The sequence below is a fragment of the Mus caroli genome, chromosome 14, assembly GCF_900094665.2.
Source record: "Mus caroli chromosome 14, CAROLI_EIJ_v1.1, whole genome shotgun sequence".
NCBI lineage: Eukaryota > Metazoa > Chordata > Mammalia > Rodentia > Muridae > Mus > Mus caroli.
The window spans coordinates 109,224,329-109,235,052 of record NC_034583.1 but is presented as its reverse complement, the minus strand read 5'-3'; positions in this window follow the sequence as shown (position 1 = coordinate 109,235,052).

The window sequence follows — 10,724 nt, the reverse complement described above, 5'->3', positions numbered from 1 at the left end:
AGAGAGAGAGAGAGAGAGAGAGAGAGAGAGAGAGAGAGAGAGAGAGAGAGAGGCTGTCACCTAAGAGGTTGGATATGGACAACTTTGCCCTTTTGGCATGATGGAGTTGTTTGCTCTTTGAGCCCCACCCTCTGCTGGGCTGCAGGAAGTGGAGAGCCCTGGCCACCAAAGAGGCCCAGTGATGGCAAGAGCTAGCTAGGTTGGACTAGATGGCTCTAGTGTGCTTATGGTATCTTAGTTTTTCTGTGTGCTGGGGAGGTAGCTGCTGGAATGGGCTCATCTAAAATCTATACAATCACAAGGTTACTGTGTAGACATTTTTAAAAACAACAGTAGGAATAGCCGACCCTTCATCTGTTGATAGTACCCTGTGTGTCTATAGTTAATCAACATTAGAGTTAGAGTGATTCTTTACAGGGATAAAAATCAAGTCCTTCTCAGTTTAATTGCATGCGTGTGGACTTATCCAAATTTATTTATTTTTCAAACTCCATAGCATAAATTATATTTCTGATAGGCAGCAAAATATTTTGACATGTATATACATTGCAGCTGAGTTTAGCTCACTACCCAATACGTTATCTTTCCTGGTTACCATTTCTGAGTGTGTCGTTTAACATTTCCCAAATCATCTTTATTTACGTTCTGGTTTGTCTTTATTTATTCTAATTGGAAAATTGTCATGTTTTGTTATGAAACTCGCTGTTTGATGTCTTTGTTTTGATATATTTATACTGTATATTATGGAATGATTGACTGAAGCTAATTAATATTTCATCCTACACGTCCTTGTCATCTTTATGATGAGAACATTGTAGGTCTGCTTGCTTAGCAGTTTGCAGACATCGTACCTGATTAATTATATTCAGTAACCCAGACAACAGACCTTTGCGTCCCTTCAGCTGGCATTCCCCCTTTCTCTTTCAAACTTGAAAGCCACCGTTTATTACTCGTGCTTCAATAACATCTACACTTTACACAGCAGTGAATTCAGAGGCCTTGTGAGTGTGCAGTCAGCCCTCAGTGTGTGTGGGAACAGCTCCATGGGGCCTGTTCAAGAGGGAGGCTCTAACAGTTAGGAGAGGTTTGAGTTGGTCATCTTTGTCACCGACATCATTGCTAGTGTACATTCCTGCATTTCAGCAGCACGTCCAAAATAGATGCCAACAAAAAGCCCAGTGAAGAGCCAGCACACTGTTTAGTTTGATAAGTTTATGTTTTAGTTCACATGTGAAATATATTCAATTTACTTCATGGCTTCTACTAAAATTGATTTTGTGGTATAGATAGGGCATGTCACTAAATAAAAACAATCCATGTCTGGTGTGAGACCCCGAGCTTCTTGTGAATGTGGCGACGTGATAGCGTCCTCAAGGACAGCAGCTGCCATGGGGGTTCACCAGTGGTCATGATTCCCCCTCTTACTGAGGGCAACAGAAGCCAACAGCATCTTCTCCAAGAGTATGTTATTTGTCTCAGCGTTGGGATGACACACCCGACAAGAGACAATTTAAAGGAGGATGTGTTTATTTTGCTTACAGCTCAGGGTCTCATGCTATCAGGATGTGGGAAGGTAAGGAGCACGAGGGGAAGTGGGAGGCATGGCAGAAGTGGGAGGTGTGGCAGGAGCAGGTCCAACAAGTTAGATCGAATCCCCAGGCATGAGACAGACCGAGCAGGAAATGGGACCAAGCTATAAAGCCCACAGTGACCCACTTCCTCAAGTGAGGCTCCACAACCTTCCTGTCTTAGGGTTTCATTGTTGTGAAAGAGACACCGTGACCAAGGCAACTCTTACAAAGGAAAACATTTCATTGGGGCTGGCTTTCAGTTTCAGAGGTTTAGTCGGGTACGGATCGTCACAGCAGGGAGCATGGCAGCACACTGGCAGACATGGAGCTGCAGAAGGAGCTGAGAGTTCTACAGCTTGATTTGAGGGCAGCAGGCATGAGGAATTAAAGGGGGTGGGAGAGTCCGGGGTGAGCATCTGGCTGTTGGAAACGACAGAACCCCAATCTGGGTGGGGGTAGGGGATGGAGAGGGAGCAGTCTGGTGTTCCCGAGCCTCACGGAGGCCAGGGATGACAGGTTCTAGCTCCTGGGCATGGCAGGACGTCACTGGACACCACAGAAGAGCTGAGAACAAACTGAGGGCCCAGGGTCAGCTCAGTCAGCCCCGGGGCTGAAGGGAGAAGTGGGCAGGGGGAGAAAGTGCGCTGGGTGTTTTCCACGATGCCGAGAGTTCTTGGTCCAGTCTGGTGGCTGGAAACCCTGGGAGGCCTTCTCTCAGGAGAGTAGACTTGGCTCTTTAGGGGAAGGCCTATTCCATCATTCAAGCACAGTGGGTCTCGATGAGCAGAGAGAGTCCATGGTTTTAAAGCTTTATTGTAGAAAGGCAGAGAGAAAGAGAGAAGGCAAAAGATATGGAGGGGCAGGCCATGGCCACATGGAGAGAAGGGGGAAAGAGTGGGGAAAAGGGGAGCTAGAGATGAGAGTAAGAAAGGTGAGAGCTTAAGAGAGAGAGAGAGGAGGGGCCAAGCAGCCCCTTTTATAGTGGGCTGGGCAATGTTGCAGTTGCAGGGTAGCTGTGGGGAGGAGCTTACCTGGCTATTGTCAGATAACTGTGAGGGTGGAGTTTAGCCAGAATGCCAGGAGTTTGGGACATTGTTTGCATGACTGATAGTCACAGGATTATGGAGTTAGCGGCTCTGTTGTGTCAGGTGCTTATGTCCGAGGTCGTGGCTCGCTGCTCCATCCCTTGTAGAGTTTTCTCATGGGTCTCAGGAGTAAGCTTCAGTCAACCAAAACACAGGCTGCCTTTCACGGTCCCACACAGAAGGAGACTGAACCACAAAGGGAATTATTGAGTATAGGAGACTCCACAGTGACATCCTTCCTTCAACAAGGCCACACCTCCTAGTAGTGCTACCCCCTATGGATCAGGCATTCACACGCATGAGTCTATGGGGGCTATTTGTATTCAAATCTGCACAAAATAGTGCCACTGTCTGAGTTCAAAGTGTTCAAACATGTGACCTATAACGGCACATTTAACATTCAAATCCCAATAGCCAGCGTTCATATTCATCTGGAATTTTTTCTTTTTGGGGTGTGTGTGTGTGTGTGTGTGTGTGTGTGTGTGTGTGTGTGCACGTGTAACATTTCACAAATGTGAAATATCTCCATTGCACAGAGCACATGATAATATTATTCGTACATTTCTTGTAGTTACAATAGATGCTTCTGAAGTGAGCACTCGTCTGGATTTTCTGTAAGGACTTCTGTTCCTGGCATAATGAAACAGGGAATGAACTGACCTTCTTATTGTAAACAAATAGATGAAAGAGATGAGGTAACTGTAGTCCCTGTGGTGAGGTAGCTTTGGCAGAACAGCAGCTTTCTTTTTGGAGGCTTTGAGTCAGGTAGGGAAAGAGACCCAAACGAGGGCACAGCCCTCCCCACAAGTGAGGCACAGTGACTGTGGGGTAGGTGAAGCACCTAGAACTTTTCATAAAGAAGCGAACAGAAGAGAGTGTTGCATAGAATGAACACCATAGCAATGTGCTGGGAGCCTACCGAGGCACCAAGTACCACAGTGATGCACTGGCAGCCTACGAAGCCAATGAGTATCAGATCGATGCACCAGAAGCCTACTGAGGCACTGAGTACCACAGTGATGCACTGAGAACCTACTGAGGCACCAAGTACCACAGTGATGCACTGAGAACCTACTGAGACACCAAGTACCACAGTGATGCACTGAGAACCTACTGAGACACCAAGTACTACAGTGATGCACTGAGAACCTACATGTTGGGTTGCACAAGCAGGAAACATGAGCTGGCAAAGAGAGTGTAGAGATGAGCAAACCTCAGAGCTTATAGACCAGGAAACACAACAAATTACAATACGCCAGAGCAGGATGCCTTTGCTTCCCTTTCAGGGATGCAATAAAGATGCTCAAAGCATCTATCTTTATCCTTGGGCCTAAGCTAGTCCTAGTGTAAAGGGTGCCACAGAGCCTGCTACTTGGTCCTGGAGGCCCACTAGGTGTGGCAAAGGAATGAAGACAGGATGCACATACAGAAAACCCAGGGTTGAGTTGGCTGTGTTCTCTGCTAGAGTGTATCTACTATGGGGCAACCCAGAGCTTCTGAGTACACCACAGGTTGAGGGGTTAGGTAGCCTGTATGGGAGCAGCCTCAGGTTGCTGCTGTTGGTATCAGGAACTGGTGTGGCAGATCATCTCCAAACCCAGTGACATTACACAGGGACCTGCACATCTGTTGCCATGGCAACTGCCACACATTCCCAGAATCCACTCGGCTTACTTCCCACCTAAGAGTGGCTACGTCACAACCCAAATAAAAGGCGGACCCTTCTGACCTCTGCTCTCTCCCTCTGCTTTCCCTTCATCTTCATCGCCACCTTTGCCCTCTTCCTCCACAATAAACCGCACGTGGAACTGTGTCTGGTGTGGTCTGTCTGTGATTCTAACACAACAGCTGAGATCTGGCTGGGTGAAAGAAGCTATAGTTTCCAGGCTTGGCTAACACTGGTCAATCATTCGTAAACTCTGTATATTGTCAGCGTGCATGACCAGAGGGGGTCTTTCCATCCTTCTGAGACTTCGCTGAGGAAGCCTTGCACCTCCTTGTGTATGCCCATGATACACACTCCCTCAGGACTTCATCTGCTCTTTATACATTCAGTCAAAGCTTCCATTTACTTAAATGGGATTTTAAAATGAATCTCAAAACCACCTGTTGGCCCCAAATTATCAGAAGAACATGTATTTGTTATTTTGTTGTTGCTGTTGCTGTGACAAAATACAGCTTAAGGAAGGAGGGGTTTATTGTAGCTGATGATTTGGAGAGCCGTCCATCACAGAGGGAAGACATGGGTGCAGGTATGGTGCCTGCTGTGCCAGCAAGGGTGTGCAGCAGCAGCTCGGCCATGTCCCATTAGCAGCTGGAGAGTGAGCAATGCTGCTTACTCTTTTCCCCACCTTTATTCATCCTGGGCCCCCAGAACGCCATCGGATCGTACACTTTAAATGACTACATCATAGAGTCTGAGAATCCCAATCAAACTATAATGACCAGATACCCCCCCCCCCAATGAAAAAAGACAAGAAAAATTCAGATACCACGAATAACTGCGTTGAAGAAAACACCGTGGAAAGGTACTGTAGTGTCTACAGCAAAATAAGAAGTCCTGTGCCCCGTGTGACAAATTACCCGGTAAAACAAATGAAAAGGGGAAAAACTCGTTTTTGGCTCACACTTTCAGAAGGCTTAGCTGCCCTTGCCTGACTCCCTGATGTCAGGCAGAACATTTTGGTTGGGGAGGGGGATGGCAGGGGCAGAAAGCAGGAAAAGGAATCTGGAGGGGGCCAGTGCCAAGACATAGCATGCCAGTGAGCATTTCCTCCGGCTGGGTCCTACCTCAGTTTTCCCTCTTCTCCCACTATCACTATGTTATGAGGCCATCCTGCTAGTGACTCATTGCTTAGGTCAGCCTCTTATCACTTCGCTTACCACATCTACCCAAACATACAACTTACGAGTATGCTGTACTCAGTTCATGCTCCGGGGGGCCCACTGACTCCAGGCTTAAAAAGCTGAGCCTCAACGTAAACTCAGGCATGATCCCTCTCTTGAGGGAGACTTGCTGTAACATGTAGAAGTACATTTGAGCTATGTGGCATGACTGAGCTTATTCTGCACAGACTTCTACCTGACGGCGGGTGGTAACAGTGTGCAAAATGGGTCATATTTTAAGATTCCAGTCTGAAAAAAACTAGCCTATATACAAAGGAACATCACCAACTGTTAAGATATATTATACTGGGGCGAGTGACTAAACAAATTGCAGAATATTAGATAGATAGAATATAATACAGTCAGTAAAAGTCATTCTGTGCATGCTCACACGGAGATCTCAAAATACTCGGAGTTTTGAACATGAGAAGAAAGATACAAGATAGCAGACGGATTTCATTCTTAATAAAGATCCCGTCTCTGTTTATATGGGTGGATACATTTTTGTTATACTACAAAATGTACAGGAGATTCCTGGCAAAAGCTAAGCTTGGAGGGGAGTGGACACCATGTAGATGAGGGAAAGCAAGCAGAAGGACTTCCAGCTTTACACAGAAGCAAGTAGTGCATTTCCTTTTCAAAAATATTTGGATTAAGTATATCAAAATAGTAACAGCTTTCGATCAACACTCGGTGATAGGTAGGTTCATGCTTACCGTTTGTGCTTGTCTTTATTTTTACACTTCTCAAGGAAATAAACACAGCGAGGTGACTAAGTTTAGTCAGTTTATGGCTATATGTTGTCCAGATATCTGCCTCCATAATGCTGAGAAACAGGACGTGTGAAGCTCTGCCGTCTGCTAGAGAAAGCCCCAGTGTTCATGGGCAGCACAGAAGCCCTGGTGTCAAGACGGCAAGGCAGGAAGACAGTGAAGGCTTGCTCATGGCTTTCTCAAACCGATGGTGTCTCCCAGGACTGCTTTATACATGAGAACAAGGCATTTAAACTACTTGTTAAGTGGATAGTATCTCCAAAGAAATAATCATGTGTGTTCCAAGCTGTCCTACAGAGTGAGTGTGTCGGACAAAGGAGAAACAAAAAATTTGCAGTCTTGGTGTAGCAGGCCCATCCTTGCTAGGAAGAGGAACTCGCATTCCAACTGATCCTTTGTGCAGACTGAAGTTCTCTGATGGCTGGGAGCATATTTCATTTTTAAACTTTGGCTCTGGACCTGCTAAGCACAAACTATGGAGGAATTTCCAAATGTAGTCCCTGGCTGTGCACATGCTCCAATTAGTAAATCATTGTTTGATTAAAAATCATTGTGGTGCTAAAAATGTTGTCTACTAGAGGTAAATTAACATTTTATTTCCTAATATGGATCTAGATCATCCCACAGATATGAGAACTTGAAAGATTTTTGCTTTATTTGTTAATTTAACTTATCCAGCATCTATATTGTTCTTCCTAAATTCCAGGTACTTTGTAAGGCACTGAATATACAAATGTGGAGCCTAAGGTTTCTATATTCTAGATGCTGTCCAAACATCAAGAAAAAACACATATGCAAACCATTTTTGTTTCAATGTAATGGTAAATGTAACATATTGTGAACAGTTTTAAGCTTTACAAGACAGGACACATTCTCTCTTCTTTACCTCTTCCTTCTTTCTCTCTCTCTCTGTTTCTGACTCTCTGTCTCTCTCACTCTTGTGTGTGTGTGTGTGTGTGTGTGTGTGTGTGTGTGTGTGTGTTGAGATAGGACATCAAATATTCCAGGCTAGTCTCAATTTCACTGTAAAGCAGAGGCTAGCTTTGAACACATGGTCAACACCCCCGGTAATGAGCTTACATGACTGCACCACTATATCTGAACTTACATTTTCTTTTTACACAACCATCTCAGAATTTAGCCCAGTATGAAGTGCTGCATAATTTGAATTCATAATTAGATTATCTTATTTCCTTTGGATCACTAAAGCAAAATATACCAACCAGGTGGCTTATAGACAATAGCAGTTTGTTTCGTTAATTTCCACAGTGGGACCAGTAGCTTTGCAGAGGCTTCTGTGCTCCTTAGATGTCACCTTCCCATCACATTCATGGTCGGGTAGATAAATATGTTTCCCCCGGCTTCTGGAAGGGCATCCTCATGACACAGTCCTCTCAGAGGCCCACTGCTAAATCCACTGCTCTGGCCATTGGGTTTCACCACAAAGACCACGAGAAGTCCTGAGAGGCAGGACTGACCGGGGAAGTATGGGTCATTTTTCTAGAATCCGAAGTTATCATGGGCGGTTGGCTAACCCAAGACCTTAGCTAACTGGATGCTTCAAGTTAAAAAGGCACACACAAACATTATACATTTAAAATAAACTTTTATGGCTTTCTGTCAATTCTGACAGAGTTCCTTCGAGCTTCTTTCTTATATAGCATCTATAAAGTCTGTTCTGTTTGGGGTTTCAGTGTGTGACAGAGCAGGCTCTGAAGAATCATGGCTGCTGTCTAGCCCTCTGTTTCTTTCTCCGTTGACTAGTCTTCCAGTGCTGCCATGTTGCCCCCCAGATTTCCGTCCTGTTTTGGCAAATTTGCATAATTTTGAAGATTTAATCTGCATCGAGTCTCAAGAGAAGATTTGAATTTGTTTTTAAAGAAATGTATTTTCCACCATATGCCTTTTTTTTTTTTTTTTGGTAGAAGGTTCAATTGAAGTTGTAGTATTCTGGCACCAGAAGCCACACACATAATGCGTTGATGGGAAAGCAGCTGTATCCTGAAAACAACCCAGCAGAAGTCCTTGCTGCTTAGCTGAAGCATCTGACTAAGACTGGGGATGTTGGGTTGCTAGATCTGGCGATGGCAGAGTCGCAAGAGAAGCCACTAGTACAGAAGAGTTGATGCAAAGCCACTTTGAAAAGAAGGTGATATACGAGGTAGACAAGGGAGGGAGAACACTTACCAGACAAAGAATAACCCACGAGAAATTATGAAGGTCTAACTTTTAATTATTTTTATGTGTATGCGTTTTACCTGTATGTCTGGCTGTGCACCCTGTGCCTGCCTAGTGCTTATGGAGATAAGGAGTCAGATCCCCTGGAATTGGACTTACATATTGTTCTGAACAACAACGTGGGTGCAGGGAACTGAACCCCGGTCCTCTGCAAGAGCAGTAAGTGCATTTAACTGCTTAGCCACATCTTCAGACCCTTGAACAAGTATTTTTTTTCAATAGAGCTATAGCTAGGATTACCAACCTATTCAGTAAGTTCATTGCGCCAGTCGCCGTGTTGTTACTACTCAAGGCACATAAATTGTAAAGAAAAAAATGATTTTTTTTTGTTCACTGTTTGGTTGGTTCAAAGTCTAATGTTGGAAATCCCACCTCTGGGTACAGGTAGCAGATGGCAGGACACTTGTGGAAAATTGTGTAGTTACGAAACAGTTACATCTTTAAAAAGACAGAGGAATAAGCCCAGTCCTCAAGATCTCACAGTCCCTTACAGTCTTCAGAGGCATACATTGCTGATGACCTAAGGCTTTTCCTATTGCTCCCTATTTGTGATGGTTCCTCCTCCATTAGTACAGCCCCCATTGGCCCCTCTTTGTGATGGTTCCGCCTCCCATTGGTACAACCCTATTGGCCCCTCTTTGTAATGGTTCCGCCTCCATTAGTATAACTCTGGGGACCAAATCTTTTAACATGCAAACCTCTCGGGATAAATTCAACATCCCAAGCACAGCAGTAATTAACGGAGATAATCAATGTGGCTGTTCTTTTCATGAGCCCGTTATTGAACATACTGTCTCGACAAAGTTAACATTCGATCTTACATGGACATAAAGGTGGGGGAAGGAAGAATTCAAAAATCGAGGAAGAGAAGGAGGAATTGCCTATAGATCAACTCTGAGTAGACCTTGTCTGCAACAATAATTCTGCTGATATAATAACGTGGGCATGCTAGGTTTATCAGGGCCTCTTCCACCTCTTTAAAATTGAAAGTCACCAATTTTAGAATTATTTGACTTATTCATGAATTTATTCAACACACATGGCTTCAATCCTTCTTGCGAAATATACTTTATTTAAATATATGAGCACTGGATTTATCATAGTCACAATTTCAATATTAAATTCTTAAAAATACAAATGACTACTATATTATAATGATATTAATTTTTAAGAACCTTCCCAGAGAAAGTGGCACTTAGCGAGAGGACTCATATGATTTATAGTTATTTCTATCAAATTATTAAATAATAGAAGTAGAAGATGTCACGAAGTGTATTTTTTTTTCTTTTACTGAGAAACTGCACACGATTTTATAGTGGTTATAGAGCAGGATATTTCTACACAGACTGCTAAGTTCTTTAGATTTTTTTTTTCCAGTAAATTCGTCTTACGGATGCTTACAGTTCTCTGGCCAAAGCCTTTCTAAGTTGAAAGCTTTTATGGCAGGAGCTAGCAGGCCTGCTTCACACTGATGAGAAATATTCTCTGGAAAAACTGAAAACAAACAGAAATCAGGTTATGGAAAGAGTCTCAGTAGCCGGCACATCTGATTGGAGGATTCTGTTATTGCAACTGAATGATCTCTGATGATCACTGTCACTCAGGGAGAAGGGGGTGTGTCCTGGCTTGAGCTGTAGCCACATCTAACAGGTTCATACCTTTTGGACTCACGTCTTCGACGAGATTTACAAGGACAAGTCATATTGCATGCGACTTCCCATTTTCATTCTGAGCCTTATTATAATCTCTTGACTCATTTTAGGAGTTTGTCTCATGTTTTAGGATAACAACTTAATTTTTCTTTTTTAATTAAAAAAAAAGTTCAGAAAACTATAGGTTTTTACTATGAAATCTTCAAACGTAGTTTTCTATCACTTCTCAGGGTACGCTCCAATACTGTTCCCTGTTTCTCTTTGAGTTGGGTGGCACCTCTCCTTCTGCGATGCTCCACATTATCACAGCTGACCCACCCACATAGCGCAATTTCTGCAGTTCTTTGTCCACAGGTCTTTCTGGGTAATTTTTTTTAAATGCCTTATTTTTACTTTTGTTTGCCGAGTTGGTTGTGTGTCTACTCTCCTGCCCTTCCTTTAAACCCTCCATGAGTCCATGAGAAAGGCTACTCTTTTTGAGTCTTTCTTCCTTCCTTTCTTCCTTCCTTCCTTCCTTCC